The 26,712-nt window shown below is 43.3% G+C and overlaps 1 protein-coding gene across 1 annotated transcript in view; it reads left to right on the top strand.

Moving 5' to 3' along the window:
* zfhx3 (zinc finger homeobox 3) overlaps window positions 1–26,712 on the top strand; it is a 208,056-nt gene that overhangs the window by 25,340 nt on the left and 156,004 nt on the right. The window contains 1 exon segment of the mRNA XM_034570513.1: window positions 10,602–10,679. The gene's annotated coding sequence lies outside the window, so the exon portion shown is untranslated.

Genomic DNA, 26,712 nt, shown 5'->3' with positions numbered 1-26,712 from the left:
ATAATATTGTGGGTGGCTCTTAAAACGTGATATTGGTTTATGATCCTTTATCTCGACCGGGACGGTGACGCACATGCATTTTTCATGTGTATAAATGTATAAATGTGAGGCATTAAGTAAATGACGTCATGCATTAGGTTAATGGCATTGTTGTGACATGTATCAGAAGCTTTTAATATGATACAATGCTGTAGGTATAACTGGAGCTGGAGCAGCACCACTGATGCTCTTTATCTCTCCTCCAGCTGCCCCTCCTCTTCTCTCTCCCTAATTTTTCTATGCTTTACCCCCTTTTTTTCATTTTCTCCCCCACCACATAACCCCTGATACCCCCCCCCCCATCTTGGACAATCGCTCTCTCTCTCTCTTGCTGTCTCTCACGTCCTTCCCCTCTCTGTCTCTCTCTCATCCCGACTCGATTCTCCCCATCCCTCCCTCTCCTCTTCTTCATTTAATAGTGGACCTCAGAGTGGTTGCCATGTCGACCAGCCGGCATATTACTATGGCAACCAGTCTGAGCGAGACGAGGCTGCTGATTAGGGAGAGATGTGTAGTGTAGCCTGGCCAGCAGAGGGGTGGGGAGGAAAAGTGGGAAATGGTATTGGGGTGCTAGGGGGGGTTGTATATTATGGGTTTGAACATTTTTGTGTGTGTGTATGTACTTGTATTGTATTTGTATTTGTGTATTTATGTATTTGTGAGGACCATTTTGAGCATAGGCCTTATGGTGTAGGGACATTTTGGCCGGTCCTTACTTTGTCAAAGGCTTGTTTGAGGGTTAAGACTTGCTTTTAAGGTGAGGGTTAGAATTAGGTTTAGGTTAGGGTTAGGCAACTCGTGGTTTTGGTTATGATTAGTTTCCAGGTATAGTATATGTAATGTCCCCAAAAATTGACCTAAGAAAAGCGTGTGTGTGTGTGTGTGTGTGTGTGTGTGTGTGTGTGTACTCATTTTTGTTACCTCTTTGGGACCAGCATAAACACTGACCTTGTCAGGACCAGTAGACCTCATGGTGACCAAACCCGGCCCTAATGAGGTAAACGTCATTTCTAATGTCCTGGTTAAGGTTAGTGAAAAGATCTGAATTGTGGTTAGGTTAAGGTTAGGTATAAATTGGTCATGGTTAGGGTTAGAGATAAGGTCTAAGTTAGGCTGTACACACGTGGGGTTATAGGATAGATAGAAAGGATAGAAAGTAGATATTGAGGATAGCCACGCAAACCTGTGTGTGTGTGTGTGTGTTTCAAAAGGAGTTTGCAGAGACTGGTCAGCCCTGTAAGAGTGAGCAAAAAGACATTTAACTTCCATTTTCAGGTCACACTGACTCCTGCAGCCATGTAAAGTCGAGCTGTGTCTGATTTTAATATCTTTAAAAGAAATCTCTCAATATCTCACTCTGTCCACCATCATCCATTCATCAGTATTTCTACAACGCCCGATTCTCTGAGCTGCTGCAAAGTTGTGGAAAAATTCTCCCAAAGAGATGAACGCTGATAAAGATGTGTATTACAAAGGAGCTGTCTCAACGCTTCCCTGAAGGCCCACTGAGCTGAGCTACTTTGTTTCGGTGCTATACGGGCAAACCTGACCCAGGGTGAAAATGATGCTCTTCTTGTGTTTGGCAGAATTATATCTGGTGTTATGACATCTGAGGGACAGAGCAAAGGCGTAGCTTTTAAAAAGCTGCGCCCTCCTCCAAGAACACTAATGAACGCTGTAGAGGATGCCTGAGACCTCCCAGATCCATCAGAGAAACTAATTACAAGATCCAATTAAAGAGAGAGAGGGAGAAGAAGGGGAAAAGAGAGAGAGAGAGAGAGAGAGAGAGAGAGAGAGAGAGAGAGAGAGAGAGAGAGAGAGAGAAGACGGGTGGTGGGGGGTTCCGTTTACTATTGACCCAGCCAAGCTGTCAGCTCATTCAAGACAGTAATTATAGCTTATTTATTATTCATCCTTGAGCTAAATAAGAGCGTGACATTTCAATAACAATAATAAGGGCAGAAAAAAAGGCAGCACAAACTACAGACTTACTAATTGCAGTACTCAGAGATTAAACGACTGGAAAAATGTTGTTATTTACTTATTCATAACATTTAGACCAACCATAGGAGCATAGCAATGCACTGCGCTGAAAATGAGTCTAAGGGCCTCTCTCATGAGATCTCCCTCGTGGACGTAATCCTCGACAAACCCAGGACGCCATGCCTCCCTTAACAAGTGTTTTTTTTTTGTATCTCTGTGCAGAGACCTAATGACTCTCTCTCACTGTTTATTGTGACTACGTCTCATTAGAATGAGTTGTGCAATACGGTGCGTGGGCTTACATTTTCCAAAAAGATGTTAAAATCTTTGGCTTTCAGCTCACCATGCGCGAGGAACAAATTTAGCGATGTAGTTATTCACCAAAAACATGCTTAACATTGAATTTATTTCTTAATATTGTGATTTCCCGTTTATCCAGCTTGCATAAGTCTTGCAACCCTCGTCCCCTCGTCCTCCATCCTCCTCTCCGTCCCCTAAACGCTGAACTCTGAGGCCCCTCATTAGGACTGCCAGCTCTTGGGCTCATCGGCTGAGGCCGAGGTGAAGAATATCACATAATCATGAAGTGGAGATGGCATTACACTCATCACAAATTATAGATGAGTTTTATTGTGCAGCTGCAGGCCTGGCAGACTGACGCTTACCTTAAGTGACTGTTTTGGGGGTCTGCAGGCGCCCCCAATTTATTGAGACAGTCTTTGCTAACATTAGGAATTTGTGTATTGGATTTTTTATCTTTCATTTTTATGTAAGTGGCCTCACCCCACAGAATCTTAGCCAGATCAGTTGACAGCAGTGGAGTACTCCACTACTACTAGGACATATTAGAACAACACAATAAGCTGTTTTATCCAAATCAAATCCTGTGCGGGACACTTTCTGTTTGTCAAACATGGATATTTGTACATTAAAATGCAGTATAGTGAACATTGGCCAGCCTCAAGCCAGCAGAAGTACATAAACAAAGCCCGTGACAGTTATAATTGATCGGTCGTCAAATACCTTCATCTACCTTTGAATGTATTTGATCAAACGGAGGAGACTTTGTTGTCTTCTGTCATTTACCTGCCAGGCACTAAGAATAACTGTTTTTTGATCATACAGTTCTTATGTTAGGTCTCATGACTCTTCCATTATGGTTCTGAGCCGAGAAACACAAAAAATAGGAAGGAAAAAACAAAACAAAGACAAACAGCAATCTGTGATTTCCCTTTGATTTGATCTATTTGCATTTATGTGTTCATCCAAGCCACTCGAGAAGCCATTTAGCTCCACTGCTAACAATGGGATGCGTAATAGTACAATGCAACATAAGTCTTGTCGTATGTCCCATTGACATTGGCCAACAATAAACTACCGCCGGGCCTGCTTCTCCTCTTAATGCCTTTGTCCTTGAATCTGAAAAGAGCCTTGTTAATATAATTCTATTAGGTGAATCAAGCAGCCACAGACCTGAGACAGTGTAAATGAATAGTCAATATTCAGACACATGGTGACGGCGTGTTAGGAGATAAGAGTATCTGTTTTATCTTTTTCCTTTTAAATCTTTCATCCAATGAAATAGAAGAATGTGTAGCTAAGGTGTGTTCCCTTTATTTTACCTAAGAGCGGCTGTTCACATGCTCCAACATGCACTGACACTGACAGGCAGCAACCTTGACCTTGCAGAACTGAAAGAAGGAGAAAATACCCAGTGACCTATGGGTGATTTTTTTTTTTTTTTGAGGGCGGGGGGCGGCACTGGGAGCCGGGGGGTCATTCAGAGGGCTGGAAGGCTTCTTTTCTCCCTCTCCCCCTGATTTCCTGATTTTCCTCCTCGCTCGCTTCCAATTGGAGCTGTTCAGACTCCTCATGCACTCCCTGTGCCTGGCTGGAGGAGGAGGAGTAGAGGTGGGGGGGGTTATACCACTTATCAGCTGATACGGGACATGTCCTCAGACAGAGCCATTGATTTTATTGATTGATTCATTTGTGGTTTTCCCCATGCAGTTGTCAGGGGTGCTGAGCTCGTATACGCGGAGTTATGGAATTTGGTTGAGGGGCTTGGTCGGACAATGTGCGGGTTGTTGTTGACTGTGGTGCAGAAATGTAAATGTGAAGAAAGCCTGGTATTAGATATCTCATAGTTTCTATTCCCTCTCGAAAACATTCTAATGAACAGAACATTTATGAAAACGAAAAACTATATTCATCTTTAGAGGTTTTCTATCATCTCCTTCTCATGCAAATGGTTGTGAAACCGTCCACATGATTGCACACGCTAGGCCATGCTAACGGGATCACATCTGATACGCAGACAAACACATTGGCCTATTGGCTCTCCCGGTACACTCACACAAACACATACACACTGACCAGATCACACCCCCTCGGGGCTGTGGGGCAGTGCTTGAGCGATGTCTCCCCAGGGGGCTGATATTTTATAGTTTGTGTCCATCAGTGCTGTAGCCCAGGGCGCCAGGGTTGACAGTAAGTGCTCTCAACACCGGTGACACTGATTCATCTGAGCTATGACACAGATGGGAGAGAAGGGGGAGGAGGGACGGCCAGGAAAGAAGTATAAAACACCTATGGAGACCAGGTTGTGCTCGTACCAGGTCCTTGCGTTCTGTGCTTAAATTAATACAATACTATATAAGCTGTACGCGGTGGATGTGATATTAGAGAGCGCCTAATGGTCTTTAAATATCCAAAGGGTTCGTGGAGGCTCACTATAACACACAAGGCTACACTATGATATGGCGCTCTAATATGAGTTGGACTGGAGAGATTGGCTTGAGGAAGAGACTCCAATCTAACATGGCATTTCAATTTCTCATTCGCCCCTCATGGCTGTGCCGTGCACTGCTGCACCTCTTCTACATATATATAGGGAGGACGCCTCTGAACCCCAGCCTTCTGGATGCGCATACTAAGCAATCAATGTGTCACCTCCTCCTGACAATCCTATTTTTTTTTTTTCATATGGGGGCCGCTCTCATTTTTTCTTGTCAGCAGAAGGTAATTTGCTGTATTGTGATTCAGTCCTAAAACTTGGTGACGAGGTGTCTGATAAGTCGCTACCTCTCTGTCTCCCCCACCCCCCCCCCCCACAGCCAGCCACCCCCCCCATGCATCAACCACAATATGGAAAAACCGAGGTATACGAACCCCAACCCCCATCCTATCTACACCCTACTGCACCCCCGCACCCGTGTCCCCTCTTTCCACACCAAGCCCAACATAGTTGTATCTGAGGCGGGCTGCTAAATTAGATAAGCGGGGCTGTGGCGCAGCGCCCCTGATTAATAAAAGATGCAGTGCTCCCTGGGGATGGCCCCTCTGAGGGCCGAGCAGAATCTACCCACAGACAATGGAGTTTGCTCGCACACAATGAACAGGAAATGGAGGGAATGAGCCAATCATGGAAACATAACATTTAAAGCAGAGCTATCCCGTGACCCTCTGTAACATTATGCATGCATCATAATAGATGATAACTAATTTTGGGAGTGAAAAATGAACAAAAATATTAATATATTCATTTATTTAGTAAGCATATCCTGCTATTATCATATGTTGGATGTAACTGCAGGTATCCTGCTGTTTTATGACATTCAGGAAAGTGTTTGCAGCAGAACTACTGCAAATTCATGGTCAGTTTCACTTCTGCCCCCAACAGTGGACATTTAATATATTAGTTATTATGTATTCTGTCTTTGTTAAGGCCACGGAAATCACCAAAAATATGAGACAACCGTAGAATTTGGTAACAACTTTGTGACAATGAAACAATAATAAGAATCATGAGAATACAGTGAAATGCTCCTTCTCATGACCTGAAACAAAGGCAAATGCAGTATGTTCCTCTTAGTATCCCACATTTTGTTTTTTAATCCAAAGTGCTTATCAATCAGTTGAATAACAAAAAAAGAATGTGCAAAAAAATCATTGTCCAAGATTAGACCTATATCCTCAATTAAATGTTTTTTTATTTTCTGTCCTGTACATTTGTTTAAACTTTAGGTTTTTACAACGTTCTAAGAACAGACGGAACAAGTGACACATAGAGGATGGTTCCTTAGTTGTTGTCGTATTTACCATTTACGTTCACCAGGTTTGTAAATATGGACACACAATGTGTTTGTTGAACATTTCTTGCTTGCTCATTTTTAAATTGTAAGTGAATCATTATTATAATAATAGGATATAATATGTTAATAAAATTCTGGATGCACTAGTTTGTTCTTGACGGTATTTAGCATGGTAACATTTAACATTTATCGCTTTTCACAAACATTTCAAATTCAGTTTTTGATTTAGGGACATCAGAGAGCAGATGAGCAGAAGTTACTTCTTGGATTTTCTGGCTTCAAACTGACAAATTGTAATGTAGTGAAATGAAACAAGATTGGGATGTTTTAGGTTTTTATTCTGCACAGCTTGTGTGACGATGGTCTGTGTGTGTACTCTGGTTATTCAATGGATATTAGTATATTTAGAAAACGTGTTATTTGAAAGGGATATTTGTTGAAAAGTACTGTAACACAATTAGGTGACGAGATTAGCCCTGAAATTATTTTGTAAAAAAACAAAAACACAAAAAACAAATGGTGTCTACAAGCTCTAATTTTTCTTTAAAAATTCCACACAACTAAAATGCTTTGTGGGTATATTTGAATATAGAAGACAAACAATTGCATCTACTACTAAGCTTGTTCTTGAATGTGGGTGAATGAATATTTAGATTTATATTTTCCTAAAACACTTCTTTGTGTTTATAGCGAAGTTAAGAAGTTAAAATAAATGTTGATAGATGCTTTTTTTCAGTTACTATCAGTGAATTAAGCAGTTTGGTATAAGCTTCCTCATTTGAAATGTGGATTTCAGATGCAGGTATTAATCTCTTCCTGTGACAGAGCTCCTCCACAGCTGTAATGAAACAAGTTATAATAAATGTTTGAGATTTATTGTGAATGTTGCAGCCAACATCTGCACATAGGTATAATAAAAGATTAAAGCTTCTTAGGTTTCAGCTTTTCAATGTTGACCTTCATAAAAAAAAGCTTGAACTCACACCTGCAGAGGTCACACACTTTCTTCTTCATCTGTTTAAACCGTGTACGTGCAGCTGTGGGTCTTCCTCTGTGGTAGAGTGCAAAAAGGCGAACAGATGCTCAGCTAGTTTTCTCACCCACAGCATCATGTTGTCGTGTTATTTCAGTCCTATATCAGCTTTATTCACATTCGTCACCTCATGGCATTGTTACCAGGAGGATATTATCCCTCTCACTACTCATGTTTATACGACAGTCAACAGCCATCCAGTTGCCTATGGAGACCACTGAAATCAAGGCTGCATCATCATCTGAGTTCCCTTTCAAAGATTTCTGCTGTAAATTGTACATTAAAGTTGTCCATTTTAGTTCTCTCATCATAACGCAGGAGCATCCACAGGAACCTGCCGACAGACGGGTTTACCAGGCAAACACAATGCGGCATCAGCACCGAACACTCCACCTTATGTGCGCATGTGCACTCATGCAGACATGTTCCCCCTCCGCTCTGCTGGTGGTGTGTGATTGCCACATGGATCATGAACACTAGAGCATTTATCTTTAAACAGTCCCGTCCCCTGTCCCCCCCCCCCGTCGCTCCTGAACAGTAGCGAGATGCTTCTAATTTTCGGCGAGATAATGGTAGTCATATTGAGATGAAAAAGGTCAAGGGTCGGCTTGCGGGGTTCTGATTGGTTCAGAGCCGCGTGCTGCCTCCGGAGATAAAACGGAAAGTGATATTTCATTTTATAGCACCACCCTCCCAGACTGCAGAGCAATTTTAGGTGATCGTTTCATGAGGAGGTTCCAGTTCTGCGATGATTAGAGTGCATCTCGCAGTCAAACACCAAACACAAAAATGTCTCCTCCAATGTGTTGCATCAGCAGTTTTTTTTTTTTTTTTTGCAGGTTTTTCTTTTATGACCAAAGGCTGAATAGTTGTTTTTTTCCACATGCTGTTTTTAATATGTCGTGATTTAACCCACCCCCTCCAACCAGCAAAGACTGATGGTTTTTTTAATGCATATGTATAAGATGTGCATATGTAGTTGAACTTGCCTTTAACCTTCATCTGCTCCCATGTATTCACTGAACATTGTTTTAAAAAGAACAAATGTTTCTTGTTGAAGTACTAAATCGCAAAGTACTGATTCTCCTCAGTTCTCAGGCTTCTGTGTATCTTTATTTGGAAAATGCAATTGTGCTTTTTTTCTGTACGTGCTTCAATAGAGATGTGGGGGCATGTCGCTTGTACGCTGATTTTCTTCTATTTCTCTCAACCATCTCTAGTCGTCTGGTGTTGTTCGTTGAATGTGATATTTAATTCATGCTTTGACCACAGTGGTTAGAAGATCACCACTCTCTGGCATGTGAATGTATTAAGAACCAAACTGTGGCTGATGTGTGTGACATCTATACCTGAGAGCCTGGTGTCTGAGTATACACAGCTTATAGAGGAACAATCATATAACCAAAGTAGGTTACTCAAACTGTTAAAAAATAAATGATTAAATGAAACTCTCAACACACAAACTTCCTCCTCATAGAGGTGCACCTGACACTGTACATTTATTGATCATATTGTTTTAAATCGTATTTATCCTTTATATAACGAGGAAGGACCTGTTTAGATTCAATATCTCAAGATGAGCAGCAATGAAGGAAAAACGTTTCAAATATAAATACCAACTGGGATAGATAAATAAAATGAAAAAAGAAAAAAGATACATATATATAGATAGAATATATAGATACATAGAAAAATGAATCAATGGCTAGAATGAGTTATAGAAAATAAAAGGCACATGTTAAAAACAATTATGCTAACTGATTTTAAATGACTTTTAAACATATTAAGAGAGAGTAATGATTCTATGTTTAGGATGTCCTGCAGCTCCAAGCATGCTGGGCATGAAAACAAAAGGCAAATTTACCAGCTCTGTTCGAGCAGTTAGGACCTTGAGGAGAATTCTCTCTAATGATCGTGTGTTGTAGCTTTTTGGACGATGTAACAACAGTCTGGATACGTATTGTGGTAACTTGCTTAGTAAAGATTTTGCAATAAAAATTCATATAATATTTTTCTTCTAAGACAGATTGGTGTCCAATGAGCATTTCATATAAATGTGTATGATTTGCTGCACCAGTTTCAAACTGCAAGGCCACATGACATAAACCACCCATATAATGTGTTATATTATGTAAATTCCCCAAAACACAATAGACCAGCAACACCAGAGAAACCAGTATTTTTAGTTTTTTTTTTACTCCACATTGAAGCTTTTGCATAACCTTTTTTAGGCTACCTGGTTCCCCGCCTGAGGTCCAAGTGCATCACACATTATTCAGTGACCCAAACTGCATTTCCCAAAGAGCAGTGCAGCCGGTGGGAGTGGCCTGAGCTCGTTGCAGAGTGCAGCGCTTTAAGGTCATTGCGGTGGTCATGTGAAAGGCCAGCGGAGCCCCCTGGGCCATATGACAAACGGAGCTGCCAGGCCGAGGTGTGTGTCAGGGGTGTTTTTCCACAAAGCATTCTATAAAAGTGTAACTGGGCTGTATTTGCCCTTTCCTCCTGCTCTGCGTTCAGCCAACAGGCCCCTGAAGATCTCTTAAAAAGTGCTGATCCACAGAGCCGGGCTGGTGCTCTTGTAATCCTGCTGCTCCGCTCCCCCCTCCACACAACCCCCGCCATCTGCACCTCCTGCTTCCTCCCTCACATTCCCTCACTGTCTCCTGCTGATGCATCGCTCTGATGCGAGCGACAAGGTGGCGGGATGAAGGGGCTTGTTTGGGCCCCGAGCTAATTACCACACATTAGAGCATGACTAAATAAATCTTAAGTGCTACTAATTGCTCGGCAGTGAAAACAATAACTGTAGTACTTGCCCAGAGGCTCTGGGGTAGCGAGGGGCTGGGGCACTGGGGACCAGGGGCCCTGGCACTGGGCCAGCGGAAGACACCAGCAGTCTACTCCCTCACCCCCACTGCCTTCATGTTAAAGTCACACACCACTTGGCACTGTGACTACATGCACCATATGCCCCACACCCACCGCATGCACCACCCAGTCCCTAACGCACTCCCTGCAGCCCCATACATGACAGGCGCAGACAGCCTCGGCCTGTGTGTGGTGCCATCATACATCACCGCATTAATAAACATGAATTAGTGGCACAATTAGACGGGGTGTTTCTGACATTTACAAGTACAATAATGGTGTTCTCCTCTCTACAAGCCCCTTTGGCCTGTAATGGAGCGCCAGCACACCTCAGACCTTTGGATGTGAAGGCTGGAAGGGAAAGAAATGTCTCACTAAGAATATGTATGTTGTTAACGACTAAAAAGAAAAAAACTCGAAGGGCTCAATATTAAGATTTTATTCCTACGGTTCAAATGAATACTGAGCTATCGTTTTAAAACGTTCTTAATATTGATATCAATATTTGGGAAATCCAGTATTGTCGTGGCTACTCTGTGCACACGGTTGATGACGTGTCACATGTGTGTTTGTTTCCCTCTCAGGTTTGCACCGTGCTGTGGGTGAAGAGGAGGTTAGAACAGCCTGTGCTGCCGACCACATCTCCTGTGGCCCATGTTCAGGTATGTTCAACACAGTCGCACCAAACGAGGCATCGCCAAACCGCCCACTCTGTCAACTACAACTACTTCATTGTACTTTGTGTCTCCACCTGAGATGTGTCTCAACAAAAAGACTGACTGCACACAATAATAACCTGTCTGACATACACAGTGTAAAACATAGAATTTGTCCCATTTAATGATGCTCGTGCTTTACCTGATGTGACACAATTTCCTTACACAGAAACAAACTGTAGCTTAATTTGAGGATTGTAAAGACTTTACCTGAACACAATGTTATAATCAGAGGTGCAATTTGCCGTAATTTCAATCAAGCACATCAGCATAGAAGTGTTTAAGTTAAACACGAAACTGAAAACAGTATTTTCCCATGGAAGCATGCAAAATGGCTTCCTTTGGTATTTTTTTTTCTTTTCTAGGAGTGTCTTCTAATTCACCCTTTAGTTAATTATAATTATATTTTTTTACTTTTAATTTCACTCCCTAAAATTTAAAGATGAAGGTTGTTCTGATCCCAGTCCCGCTTTCATCCTCCTAAACCAGTCGCCCTGCTCATTTGCACTGTCACTCTTGTGCAGTGTTTTACAGCTTTCCCAGGGGACTCGTGTGCTTTTGTTAGCTTTTCTGTGAACACACACAGCCTAATTGGTTGATTAGTTCGGGTTGACTGGCCTGCTAATTGAATAGTAATTTAGATTTGATGTGTCTAATGAAGATCCTAATTTATTATTTGGCACTCGTCCAAGGGTTTGTTTTTGAGAGCGGGAATCAAACCGAAGGATGAAAGGGAACAAGACAACGATTCAGTGTCTCAGTGCTGCTTTGATGACACATGACTTTAACGAGGATGTTTATCTCCCTTAAATGATGCTGATACAGACCATAGGAAGGCAGCGATATGGGAACAGGCCATCGCGAGTTTAGTGCAACCTTATTGCCCTTTGGTTATTTGTCCAAATAGATGGAAAATAATGTTTCGTATACGTTTTAATGTATTGATCACATACACCTATTATAGATAATACAAAAAAAAAATGAATATATTGAACATTTTAACATTGTAGAGCCCATTCACTTTAAAGTGGATGACGTTTGAAGGTGCTCTATTTAGCAATTTAGTCCAGATATCATTATATTATACTGAACACAATTAAGACAATGGCTGAGAAGACTGGCATCCATTTGTTTTACATTGTGAACCATTGGCTCGAGATTTGCAAGACTTGGCTTGGTTCGGTCTTGGCAAAAGTCAGGATTGATTTCTGGCACATAGTACATGTTGCATGTAGTGCAGTTTCGTGAGGACAAGAATCCTCCTCTTACAGGCGATATGTTTTTAAAGCAAGCTCAGGCAGTGTCTCTGAGCAAATTTAGCCCCATGTGTGAATAAATGCTGCTCCGTCATTCATTTCAATGCACCCTGGACAGTGGTAACATGAGGGTGCTGGTAAAACAATGCAGAGTGTTCTTGCAAAAAAGTCTAACCTTGCTCAGCAACTCATTGCAACACCATCCAACGAGTCACTTCATTGGCCAATCAAACACATTCTGGTTGATTAGAAACAGGAACAATGTATTTCTGCTGTTCACTCTGCGATCCTCGTGGAGAAAAGATAAAAATCGTTGCTGCTGTGATAACATTACAGGGCTGTAAAATCCTGCCTGTGACTATTACAAACCATTGCACAGTGTTTGTTTCAGGCTGATAAGCTTTTAAATCTCTACTGTGTTATTTCAACTGGACTTTCTGGATTGTATTTTATTGCTTCAGCAATATCTTAACACGCCGGTGCAGCCAGCTGTATCTTTTTAATGCAGGGATGTTTCTCTCTGAATCTCCACATGTATGCCCCAAACTCTATTTGTGTAGAGATATTAAGGTTTCTTTTGAATAAATATGAATACATAATATTTGCTTAATAACTCAACATTACATAGATATTTGGGTTGATGATATTATAGGAACATTTGTAACGAAATACCTGAAAGTTTCCTTCTGTAACTGATAAACTCTGTGTAGTTTACCAGTCAGTGTAAATGAGAAACACTGAACACATCATCTGTGCATTGTGTACACTGAACACCATCGAAGCCAGCAGCCTTGTACTGTGTTGTTTAGTTTTCTCTTAAACACTAATCGAGTCTCCCATGGTTACCAGTACATGTTCTTTACCTGCAATGCATTGATCTGCAGCTGTCTTGAGCTTTGAGCTCAAGTACAGAACAGGTACTAACTCTGAGTCAGGAGCCGTATCCCGACTCCACAAGATATAATCATTCAGTCCAGGTTTTGGATACGTATGTATTGATTTCTATGCAAAATTGATCAAATCAATATACTGAAAGAGCATAGACTCATACATGACACATGCTAAATTTGTCTTATCGGTTTAAGTGAGGTGAGACAGCTTTCAGAAAAAAAAAAAACACAAAAAAATAAAGTCATTAAATACTTAAAAAACATTTAGATTTTTCTCCTTATTTGAAATCAGACGTCTATGAGGAACAATGTTGAATCATTTCCTGTCATTACTTCCTTGTTTACTGACTGTTAACACAGTAAACTCTCAAACACACACAGTGCATTCATATTGTGTAAGCATGCAGAGAGGAACCTGAACACAGCCAAGGACAGCACTGCTACACACTTGGCAAGATTAGCATTTTGCACCACACAATAATAGTTTATTTCTTTTACAACAAACAAAATTGTAGGTGGCTCTTGTCCTTGCCAAAGAATGTTCATAAAATGTCACGTTGTGAGAGAAGTGAACCTGTATGAGTGTATTAGGCCTTTTTCTCTGTGTTACAAAGGAAAGTACAAAGTGAGTTCCTAGGCATCAACAGTTTGTTTCAAGGGATTTTATCTTCCCTCAGATCCAGGATTATGCGCAGGGAAGTCACATTTAAACCAATCAATGAAAACTTGATTTCCCTTTAGCATTGGGGGGGATTGATCCCAAAAGCCTTTTGACTCCTCCTCCGGTGCAGCCCCGCTTGGGGCCTTGAATCAAACATTCATTGCTTGTGTTGAGGGGTCCACTCTATTCAGTTGTCCATTCAGCAAAACTCCAACAAAATTCAAAATATGAATAAAAATGTAATCCAATCCAGTGAATTGTCCGAAAGATCCCAAGCTAGCTTTATCCACACCAGTTCAAAACAACAACAATCTGTCATTTGCCACAGATTACACTACGTTCTTGCAGCCATTCATCTTTGAGTTTGACATCAGTGTTGATGACACACTCAACTTTGCCTTGATCGTGAATGTCCCTTTTATATCCTCTATGCTTGTATCCAGGATGCAGGATTTTTCCATTCCACTTGCTCTTTGATTTTCCAGTTTTTTACCAGAACAGCTGAACTCATGAGCACAGTCTGTGCTGGGCCTTCTCTGTCCCACGTTGTCGTCGAGGCTGCAGATCTTTCACACTCCAGTTGTTTTCTAGTCAAAACATTAAAAATCAAATTATAGCAGAAATAAATAATGCAGAATATTCGTCTTTTCTTTTTTCTGTGAAGAACATCTGAATTCCCCATCAGCTGCATCCCCCACCTCCCTGCACACTCTTCCACTGATATTTGAAAATCACGCAAGTCATGCACAGTTATGCACATGCAACAATGCAGCTGAAAGTACAACCCAGCAGGCCAAACTAGTAGAGCAGGTATTAGCAATCTCAGGTGAGGGAATCACCCCCTTTTCTCGTACGCATTACACATTTCTCCGCACTATTTATCCGTCTGTCACTTACCCGCATACTTAACGCAGTATTCATTAGTCGCTCTAACCCTCCCTCCCTTAACGAGAAAACAATTACCATTGGTTTCTCCCCCAGTCCCAGTGGCCTGGCAGCGTTGTCCGAAAACCTGCCTCCCCACCTGCCTTCAGCTCTGCGTCTGCTTCTCTCTCAGATTCTCTTCCCTTGCACCTCTTCTCCCTTTCACTGTGGCTGCAGACTCTCTCTCTTTCTCCATCCTCTCTGCAGCCACTCTCTCTCTCGCTCCTCCCATCTCTGAGCTCTAGGCTGCTCTGGGTTTTAGACGGATCACTCTCACAATGGTTGATCAATACAGGTATTGATCCACTGGCAAAATGTTTATAAAATCATTCTGGGCAGCTGCGGTGCGGCGGGGGGGGGGGGAGGGGAGGCGGGGCGACGAGAGGGCCAGCATGCCATGCCATTCGCCAGCGCGAGAGCCGCCGTGGACCTGATTGGCTGTCCGTCCGCCTGCCTTGCCAGGAAGAGGGCTTGCATAGTCTGCATCTCTTTGTCACAGTTGCTTGCTATAACCACAGCCCTCCCTGGCTTTCGCTGCTAAAGTTTCCAGACCAACAAAGCGGCAGTTAAACCCCTCGCTGCACGATGTTGACTGCTGGCCAAGCTGCGACTCCCGCTCCCTCTCCTTTCACATTAGCCAAGAAAGTCATTTGCATAAATTAGCGAGCTGCAGGCAATCCCAGTCTAATGATCCGCTGTCGTTCCATTTCCCATTGCTCTCCTCTCCTAGCAAGAAAACACTCCTCCTCTGCGGCGCTGCCCTGGTGCACTGTGGAAAATGTGTCACCTTAGAAACCTTGCCCTTATTTTTCTCACACACACACACACACGCAGAAAAACACACATACGCACCTCGTGGATCGCAGCCTGTGCAAATATAGGGAAGCTGGCAGCGTGCAGTGGGACACCGGTGCACGGCATGTCCCTGTTGCACTGTCAGAGGGGAATAGGCAGCAGTCTGGGGAAAGGACTTCCCCTTGGCTCTCATCCTTACCTCCCTCCAGAGACACTCACTGCGAAACTTACTGTAAATGAAAGGGCTCCGCTCCAGTCTGTATTACTACATTGTTGGGATCATTAGCAACATTAGCAGCAGCGCACTAACCACAGCAGGAACACCGTTGCTCCACTCGGGGAAAGCTACTGACAGACTCAAACGCTTGAACTCTTCAGCGGCATACAACCATATGGTAGATTCGAGTGTCATGGTTTATCAAAGCTTTTGTAATCCACGGAGGAGCTTTTGCTTATGTCTCGTTGAGCGATGATGTACGGGATGTTTCTTTACACAGAGAAGATAATTGTAGTGTGGAACGCACTGTGGTATAACTTTTTCCAGAATAGCAACTCTCGTTGAACCAGACTAACATCTGTCAGCCATAAGGCCAGACAGCCTCTGTGACACCGAGTCAACCTCGCCCCTCAGGGGTGTGCGGCTTCGCCTGTCCCCCTCCCTCTCTGGCACGTACCCTCGGCCCCAATGCCCAGACACCCAGAACCAAACCGCAGATTCTGGGCCTGGCCCACCCAGCCCATCTTCTGTCATAGAACAAAGATAAGCAAATCCATGGAAGATTGAGACATGCAACGGTAGCTGCCTCGATGTTGCGTTCTTTTAATTAGCCGCAGCAGTTGTTTCTGTTTGGAACATGATGGAACGCACACACAGACAGACACTGAGCAAACACATCATGGAAGTGTCACTCACACATAGGCTGGAGAGTGGTAATTACTCTAACACATCCAGAACTGGCCACAGCCCATTCATTACCATAACATGTTGTAATGAAGTTTAATCCCTCATCATGTTGTCTGTGGTTGGAGAGTGGTGTGTGGCTGTTATCCTCCACTACTCCAGATGTCTTCCAGGCTGTCTGTGTCTCTCTCTCTCCTCAGTGCTGTACTATACTGAAGACATGACATTCAGTACCCCACCTTCAGCCATTTCATTCTTTCTTTTTTTTTTTATCTCTGCTTTTTTCCCCTCTTATAAATTAATTTTGACCTCATCCATCTTTGTTTCTTCCCTCCTCCCCTATCCAATTTTCACCTTCTGTTCCTTCTTCCAAATACCCTCCCATCTCTAAGAGAGTGTGTTATTTATTTCATCTGAATGCTGGGGCTCTTTGGTGCATGCTTCTCACAGAAATCAATTTCAGCTCAGACAGCATAACCAAACAAAGCGCTGCACTCATTTCAGCACGGGCGTAGATGTAACCCATCTCTCTCATTTTCTCCCTCCTGCTCCTTCACTGGAAGACATTTTGTTCTCACTCGGATGCCCTCGTGTCAATCACTGCAGACATGTGGTGATGTGTGAACGCAGGAGCTAAATGAGTCATGGCAAGCAATGATCATTAGAGACTAGAGAGTTTGCATCTGTTAATGTATACGTCAGTTTTGCTGCAAGTGATTGTCACCTTTCAGTCTGTGTGCAAGTTTTTCAGTTTTGACTCTGTTTTATGGCTTTTAGGCTACATGAGTGTGCGCTGCATTGTAGAGCCGTGAAGTTTGTTATTCAGCATTTTCAGAATATCTTTGTCCTTAGTAGACAACAACATAGAGTATAAACAAGAGTCATCTTTCTCCCATTGCTGTATGAATGAGCACGACTCGGAGCTGCCGGCTCTCATGTATCCCTTTCTCTGCCAGCCATCCTCTTTGTACAGCAGTTGAGACCACCAGTTAATGCAGCTGCTGGATTGGCCTCTCTCCTTGCTCTGCTTTTATTGATTTCAGCCAGACACAGAGACAGACGGAAAGAAAGGGCCTTTTCAGGAAGAAGTTAAATGGTCAAGTAGCGGGTGGAGGGCGGCTTTCACCACTTTATTGACGAGGTGGAAAAATGTCACTATTATGGAGGCCCTTGCAGCAGATAGCGAGCTGATTGGATGAGTGCCCCCAGGTCAGAGTGGAGCACGTTCCCCCTGCAGCCAAACAAGAGCAAATAAAAGGGCAGAGGAATCCGCTTGAACTGGAGGTGATGTTTCTCTCTGCCAGGCCTCTCTTTAGGCAACATTTCTCCAGGTGAATAAGGAATCTGGACTGCGGGCTGATCTCTGGTCCACTTCCTCCCTCTGAACTCTCCTCTCAAAGCACTTGCAACATTTTACAGCTCTGGGGACGTCCATGTTTCATATGTTGCACACAGATGCTCAACCTGCACATGTGTTTCTATAATTACGGCTTGATAGCTGGTGTCCATAAAAGAGGGTGAGGGATGGAGGAAATGATGAGAAGTGCAGAGAGTGAAGGTGGTGATCACAGGGATGACACGGAGACATGTCACCAGTTGCAGCCCCTTCAAAGAGGGTAAGCTAAAGATGAGTCGAGGCTAAGGGGCCTGAGGCTAAATCAATACTGATGCATTTTCATTTCAAAACAGCATTTTACACACCTGAAAACATACATCATGTGAGCATTCACATTCTCTGGGCATGTGTGTGCTGGTGTAAACAGGTGGGAGAATAATTTCTCTGCAGTTGGTTGCCTACTTCCAGCAAATAACGTCACCACCAAGAAAATAGTGAAAAGTAAGGCGAGGGATTTCTTTTCTTGGACCGACAATGAGGTGGAACCGTTACTGTCAGTGTGACAGCGTTGGTAGTCCAGTCGTGACTGATAAGAACCTGTCAGGGAGCGAATGTGGGTGACGGACATCTCAGGTTTTGTCCTTCCATACAACACAGCCCCGGTGTTTTTTAACTAAAAATGGAGCCAACAGTGTTCACGGCTCCAATTTCTCCATATTAGGTGCTCAAATCTTGTCGTAAAACTAAAGCATAGTAGTGTGGATGTAGCCTGAGTTTGATTTAGTATCACAAGTGGTGTGATTCCACACTTTAGGCCAAAAAAATTGAATATTTGGAGTTTTATGTTTGATCTAAAATACAAAGCTTGGTGTTAGTTTAGGATACAGTGAACACAAGGCTCAGTGTATCATAAGACTACAGACAGGAGTCACATTTTTGATCGAGCCTGTAGTCGGAGGAAAGCATCTATTAATGTCAGAAAATAAAAAGGGAAATGCATGATGGATATTTGCAAAGAAAGATTGACTATGCAGTCAATAAAAATGAAATGAGGCTTTGGGTTGGACTTGTGAGACTCAAAGGGCCCCTGACAGAGACGCAGGCTGCGGGTTCAAATACAAGCCATTTTCAGGCCCTGCCTGCTGACGTCAATCAGTCAAATTAGACCCAGCATATGATCTGGCCGGCTCCTCCTCGCAGCACAAGACAGACCTCTGGAAAGGTCAGCATGCCACAGCACAGACAGAGCAGTGCTTAATCAGAGGTGAAATGGTTTCTTTTCCAAATTGATTCCAGTTCAGATCAGACAAGAGTGTCTTGTGTTTGAGCCACTTAAAGACTTAGGGGAGAGGCGGCAGGCGCTTTCAAGAGGACGTTTAAAACAAGACATTAACAAATAAAAACTGTTCTGGTGACATCTGGACCAGGGCCCAAAGAGCAGCGGGCCATATGAAAGATCTGTCTGTCTGTCTCGATCTTCATCTCTCCTCTGTTTTTCTGTCTGGGTATGCTTTTATCTCCCGCTCCGCATGTGACGCACTACACTCTCACATATGGTCGCACGTGCTCAAATGAACTGAGAAAAAATTCATGCAAACTCTGCGGGAAACTTTGTCCCTCTGAATTGTAAAAACACAGAATCACATGATGTTGACACAAAACAGTACGAAATAAATATTTTGTCTTCCCTCTCACAAAGTAAACTAAGTGCCATTAACGCTGGACCCCCGAGGCTTTATATCTTTTTACGCTCTCTTTAAAACTCTTTTTACAACAGGCTTGTCACAGCCATGTATACACATAGAAGGCAACATCTGAGCTCGCCCACACCCCGCACACATCTGCACACTGCACATTCAACCAACTCCCTTATGCTGAATGCATAATATATGTAATGAAATAATGTTTCCAGTGGGGATGGCTGTGGCTGGGGGATGGAGATGTGAAGTGAATATCAATGTGGCTCCCCCCCAGACTCCCTGGTTCAATTGGTGTGATGGTGGGGGGTAAATGAATATGTGGGAGTTAGAGAAGCTTTATCCCTTTGCCCAAAGCTACAGTAGGAGTCCACGCAGACGGAGGAGGGGGCTCCTCACTGGCCCACCGAGTCATTATGAACTTAAGATTCATGCTTTCTAACCGTTGGCGTGCCCGCCGCCGTCCTCTGCGTCCAATGTCCGAGCTCAGGCTAAATGCGTCCTTTGATCTCAAGAGCAAGTACCGCCTCCTACTTACTGTCCCATGCCAACCATTTGTCATCGGTAAATCCAAACAATGATGCATCTGTGGCATGTAGACAGATACTCAAGCAACAGACACAGCCCTTCATATGGTGGCCCGTCCATACACAGCAGACACTACAGGCACATGAGTTTAACCTGCTCTGAACTGCAGCTTCTTCGAGAAATCTCAATGAAAATCAATGGAGAGAGAAATTACATTTTCCCCAGTGCCTCACCTTGACTGCCTCAAGTGAGCTCATCTGTTCCATCTTGTCAGAGTTAAGATGCTGTGTCTCTGTCAGCCGCCGCTTTGATGTTTTAAACATTACCATTAATAATGTTTTCAGCATCAGAATTAATTGCTTTGCTTCTGTGTCCTGCTCTCTTCATCCTAAGCTGAAGCGTGCATAAATCAAGACGAACTACCTTTGTCTTGAAATTTTGAGGTCAGGAATTTGGGATGAGACCAAACTTGAACGTGCCGAGTACAATCCGTCTGCGTGTGTGTTGCAACAGCGTTTACATGACGTAGTGTTGGAAATATGTCTTGTTCGACCATTGGTCTTTTATGCTGGAAAACAATGGCACATGTGAACATATGTAACCCAAACTATACTGCACAGTGTGTGAGAATGTTTTAATGTTTGAAAGACTGTAGGGGTCTTGGGTTCTTTTCCATGACCTCCACCTCCTAAAGATGCTGCATGATCTTCTGACTGAACTTTTGCCCAAACAACTTGAGTGCCATTCAGACATGTCAACCTTCTTTTTTTACAACACATTTTGAATTATTAGAGCTGTCACAGAGTTAGCTTTGGGATGTCGTTCATTGCAGGATGTGGTGACTTTTGAATCAGTTTGGATTAGACGCCAAAGTATTTTTGTGACTTCCAGATGTTCTGTTATCTATAATTCCCAGCTGTGTTCTGAGAGATTCAATGAGCTGGAACATTTCTGTCCGAGTTCTGCTACACTCATCAAACTCGGGGAAATGTAATTAGTGCCTTTTTTGAGTTCACATCGCTTAGCAACTCATTCCCTAAATATACAAGAACTATTTGCCTTCCCTTTTTTTTTATTTTAGCCACACCTCTTAGCTGCCAAGCACCTCCCCTTGAGTGGCTTTGGCCCTACCCAGTCCCTGGGGCCCCGGCAATGTGAAGACAGGGTGAGGAATGTGTGAAGCATCCAAAGAAACATGAACTGCTATTTTCCCACAAGTATGAAAAAACAGAGGCCACGGCTGTGGAATCTTTCTGACGCAATCAGCTAGTGGGATGGCTGCTGTACAGTTGGGATTTGGACAGGGGCTCAGGTCAGGCTGTTGTTAAAGCTGTAGTCTTAGGACTTAAAGATCTAAGCTGGACCCGGGTGTGTTAGAGGGCTGCTGATGAGGTTAAAACCTGATGAGGAAAACAGCGGGGAAAGATAGCAGGGGCTGCCGCACGGCCCCATTTCTGAGCCCTCCCTATAGTTCCTGTTTTTCCCTTTTTTAACAGATATCTGTGGGGCAGCCTATTAATTGTTTGTTGGCCAAAGCATCATTAAAAACAGCAGACAGTGGGGTGGCTTTTACAGAGATGTGAGCGGGAGCAGAGAGCTGAAACAGGAGAGAGGATCACTGAAGAGGCCCCAAGAGGCCCTCCTAGAAACCCAGATGATTACCACACTACTGTTGCCTCTGTAATTCTTCATACATTAAGACACAAGGTTGAAAGGAATTCCCAAACACAAAAACAGAGCAAACTTCAATGAGTCTCTCTTTCTTTCCTGATCTAATTATCGCTGCCCCCATAATCGCTGTTATATTCATCACAGTGCTCAGTATTTATAGGGTCTGTTTTCATCATAGTAATAATGTCACTCTGGAATTCCCATGCAGAGAAGGAGAGAGAGACAGAGAGACGTACATCACGGAGAATATATAGGAAGCAGCTGGAGATAGGGAAGGCCACTTCTTGGATCCAGATATTATTTGATGTCGAGGAGGCCACAACAACAGGACTGTCCCCCCCCCTTGTTTTGTCTGAACTTATCTTTCCACTGGGGAGTCTGCAATGACCTGGGTCCATCTGGGCCCTAATGTCTGATCCTTGTCTTTCTCAAGGCCCCACAAGCTTGGAATACCTACACTAATGTGTTCCTCTTTCTTTCTTCCCTCATATCCCTTTTTACTATAGTGCAGTGCCAGAACAATAACCATAACGCCCATAACTTGCTGCTTTCTTTTGGAATCTGTAAAAGTTTCCTGCAGTAATCGAGCCACAGCAAGTATAGAGCGGCTGCAGGACTCAGTCCACAGAACCCTGCAGCCACGCCACCGCCGCTGCTGCTGCACGAAGAGCTGTTCACCTGTTTCTTCATAGTCCGGCGAAGCTCGACTCGAGTACACAGAAACAAGAACTGGAGAATCAGATGTCGTGATGCGCACGTTGCTCTGATCGCCAACGTCACCTATCTTGATTTTGAGTCTGTTTATGCAACGTTTTTTGATATTGAAAGTGTTGTTTGTCCAAATCACACCAAATTTGACACAGCACTTCCTTTGGCCCTGAACAATACACATGTGTGACGGTGATACGATTAAGTGTTCTTGAGATATGTGAGCCATATACAGACAGGAATTATTATTATTATTATTATTATTATTATTATTATTATTATTATTATTATTATTATCAGTCTTCTCTCTTTCTTTCTTTCTTTCTTTCTTTCTTTCTTTCTTTCTTTCATTCCTTCCTTTCTCCTTCTCTCTCTATCCCTCCTTCCTTCTTCCCTCCCTGTCTTCCTTCCTTTTTTCCAACTTACTCCAGACTCAACTCCCTTGTTCCCTCTGACAACTCTGCATCTCTCTATCTCGCTCACTATCTCTCTCTCTCTCATTCTTTCTCTCTCTGCACCCCCCCCCCCCCCCCCCCCCCCCCGAACCCCCTCAAACCAGCCCTACTCCTAGGAGCCCACTGCCTTATATTCTCTGCCCCCACAATGTTGCTCCCAGTATTTGGGTATATATTTAACACCCACATGTGAGGCCTGGTGAAAGTGCCTGGGGAATGGAAAGGAAAACAAGCATGCCCTCTCTCCCGGCCCTTTAGTGCTGGCCTGCTATAAATACCTCGGGGTGGCGCGCCAGTTCCAGCATCCGTGGCATGGGAACCTCTCTCCCTCCTCTGGTCCACTGCTCGGCCACTTAAGTCCAGTCTGGGAAGGCTGCAGCCAGCGGGCCTGGCCTGAAGGGTGGGTGGGTGATTAGGTGTGTGAAATGTGGGCAGTGCAGGGGGAAAAATGATCGGGGGCTGTCTATGTCAATGGTGGTGTTCCTGTTTGTTTTGTCTGCCTCTCTGAGGAGCATCCCCGCGTCTTCTCTCTCTCTCCCTTCCCATCATCTCCCTTTTTTCAAAAGGCTTCATGTGTACTGCATTCTTGCTGTTTTGCCTTATGAAGATTGTATGAATACGTGCTTTTCAAACTGTTAAAAAAGAGATCCCCTTTTCTTCACTGCGGTGAAGCGTTTGTTATGTTACTCCCCCAAAAATTGATTTAGACTTTTCAAAGGTTTGTTCTTCACAGCGCTGTCTCCCTGTGTCGATGCACGACAGGCTCGGCTCATATTTTCAGAGTTTGAGGTAATAGTTTTAAACTGACAGACTAAACATCTCTCTCCCCGGCTGTTCCACTTCTACAGAGTAAATAGTTTTATGTGCACAAACACACACACACGCACACACACACAAAGTAGGTGGCTGACTTAGTCTAATGATTATTTCTTTTTGGTTTGCGAGGGTTCAGCAGAATTTGCTGGGTTGTGAGTAAAAAGCTATATTATAATATCCTCTTAGGACGCTTTCTTACTTTTCTTGTCTCTCCTAATTTGAAAATGTAGGTTAGCCGTTATACTTTTTAACAGTTTGTGCAAGACAGACAGAATCCTTGTACTGCAGGTCTGACCTATAGTACATATTTTGGGTATTTTTGGCCACTAATATGATTCTTGTGTTCATATCAGGTGATTTTTACAGATAGATTACGCCAGTGTCCGCTAAAAAAAACCAGATGCATGAGAATCAAAGCCTTGTGTTTGGTCATTTAACACGCTGAGTCTACAGATTAAATGTCTCTGTTGTTCCCTCCCCCCCCCCCCTCCTCACACCTCTTAGCATTCTCCCTCTGTCTCTTTTTCTCTCCCTCTCTTTAATGCTCTCCTTTCCTCCTCTCCCACCCCTACAAGGCTCACTTGTTATTTTTTCGTACAAGGTCCTGTAATTAAGTTTGACATAAGCACAGGGATTAAATATGCGGTTGAGGAGGGAGAGAAAGGAGCTCTGTTACAATCTCAAGGCCAGCTGTAAAATGGAACCAGATTGCGACACTTGGAGCAGGAAGGTTTGGGAAAGGTGCCGAGACTGGAGCTGTGTTCTACCAACGACAGGATCTAAGTCTTTCTCCAGCTCGAGAGCAGCCAAAAAACTACTGAGTCTCTGGCCAAAAAAAGCTCATATTAAAAATCCTTAGGCAGAAGACTAACACCCAGTCCGATCCAATGATAATTTCTTTTTCAGCTAATCGACTGCCATCTCCTCCAGCTGAATATTAACTATTGTCTGTCCAACCAGATGGCTGATACTGTCACCCAGCCAAAATCTCTGATGCCAAAAAATACTAGAAAACAAAATACTAACTAGTTAACTGCGTAGTTACAGTATATTGCAATAGCATGTATTACTGCCCTGAACAAAAGAGGTTTTACTTAGTTTTCAAGCCCAATGAACTTTTTGATTAAAACCAGACGTAACTTGACAACACGAGTAAAAAAGTGTATTTTTCTAAATAGCTAACTAAATTAATCCTGCAAGTGAAAACAAAAAGAGCAATCACAGCCCACAACCTCCCACTGATGGTAAGAAAGGAAAAGTGACTTAGTCTAAACCATAATGCAGCAGGAAAAACAATTTCACATGCTATCACTCAATCACTGACACCAAATATAGAAATATAGGCTAAGATCAGCCCCCAGTGCACCAAGCGTGTCGATAGGATTTTCTTCTGTTCTGAACTCTGAGAGGTCTCACATGAAACTTTGCATTCTTAAATAACTCCGGCAAAACGCTTTAATCTTAATGAGTCTGAACAGCAAATCTCTCATCTGCAGCAAAAAGGATTAGAAATGCAGTAAAAAAAAAAAGAGAGAAAAGACCGCCGTTCCACTTTGATGAATTGTGTTTAGAAAATCCCTGGGCATGAAGTTCCCCCAATGAACAAAGCGTTAGGCGAGAACGGATGCTCTTAAACAACACAACTTATCTGAGAAAAACAGAACATGCATTTAAGTGAAAATACAAAAGCAGAGCTGATTCGACTCCTCTGCAAATGATAAAAGTGACTAACTCTTTTCCTCAATCCACTTAGCTACTTTTGGAATCAAACCTGGAGTAGCTTTGCACAAATTACGTGCATTGTGTTTTCAGTGCTTCATCAGTGGTGTGTTTATTTACTCTGCGTGATGCCTTCTGCCATTGTTGAGCATAAGTAACTGAATTCATAATTTCTTTTTTTTTTGTTGCCTCTTGGTAGGAGAGCACTGGAGAAATGGGTGATGCGGTGATGAAGAAGGGAGTTGATGAACAGAGACAGTGAAGTGCCAAGAGGTGTTGCATTCAAAAACCGCACAGACTCGGCTGCTTCCACTGCAGTTTGCTGTGGGTTTTTTGCTCGTAGCTTAAAGAAGACCAACTTTTCTTTTTTTTATAACCAAGTGTGAAAATAGAGTTAGTTAAGTATGCTATCATGCGGAGGTGTTTATTTGTGTTTGATTAATACATTATTGATAATATGTTAATGTAATCCAAATCAAAGCAGTTCGGCGTTTACTTGATTAATTATTACTCTGTGGTGTAATTTCCCCAAACAGTCTCTCTGAGTGGTAAGGGTTAGAGCAGTGAGCCTCTGGCTAGTTCAGACTACTCAAACTACAAAGAGCCTCTCTGCACTGGGACCTGCTCTCGGTACCCCCGTTCCCACCTCCCCAAATGCCCCCAGGCCTTTAAAAAAAAACGACTCTGGCTGACTTTCACTTTTTTATTTTTATTTTTTTTTTACCTTTCCTTCCAAATCAGCTCTCCCCTTTGTTTCCCGTAATGGACATGAAAAGATGCTGCTGATGCAGACCAGACGTATGATCCATAATAATGAAAAATACACCATCGTGCCCAAAATATATCTTCCTAAATAAATATCATCTAGTTGTGATTTCTTTTGTAGGGGATTCATACAGGTTTCCTCCTGCTCGCTGAAAGTCTCCGTGTTGCACGCACGTCAATGTCGAGTGTGTGGATAGCAGTGATAAATATTACCATGCACTTGACCTATATTGATCCCCCAGTAGGGTGTATACCCACTCCGCCATGTTGAGCCTAAACATCTGGTCACCAGAGTGCTTCACTGAATGACAGATAACATCTGGGAAGTCTGCTGCTATCACAGGAAACAATGTTCCTATCTCCCCCTCCCCGCCCCTCTATCTCTCTTCACTCTCTCCCCCTTGTCCCTCTTTCCCCCATGTCTTGCTCATAAGCACATCCCTCTCATTGATTTCCCATTAACCCCTTCTAGACTGTGAGCGTCTGCCCACCCAGACACGCAGACACCAATGGATTGATTAACAACATAATGGCATCACTATGGCTGCTCGTTCTCATCAGTCTGACCAGGTCTGCACGCTGGTCCAGTCCATGTCCCACTGTCTGCTGCTGCACTCCCACTGCTCTTTCTCCACGTGTTGTTTCGGCCTTCCTTCCTTCCTGCCTTTGTATTTCTTGTCCTCACCAATCTCTGTCCTCTGCATCTTCCTCCTCCTCTCAGTACCCTGTTAATATTCACCTGGCATTCAGCCTCAGGTCACACATGTAGAGCTGCCATCTAAGGCACAGTGCTCAATGTTCCCGGTTGCTTTCACAATACCATGATAAAACCTGTGTGTGTGTGTGTGTGTGTGTGT

The sequence above is a fragment of the Hippoglossus hippoglossus genome, chromosome 3, assembly GCF_009819705.1.
Source record: "Hippoglossus hippoglossus isolate fHipHip1 chromosome 3, fHipHip1.pri, whole genome shotgun sequence".
Classification (NCBI taxonomy): domain Eukaryota; kingdom Metazoa; phylum Chordata; class Actinopteri; order Pleuronectiformes; family Pleuronectidae; genus Hippoglossus; species Hippoglossus hippoglossus.
The sequence above is the reverse complement of the archived record's forward strand: the minus strand, read 5'-3'. Positions and strand labels throughout refer to the sequence as shown.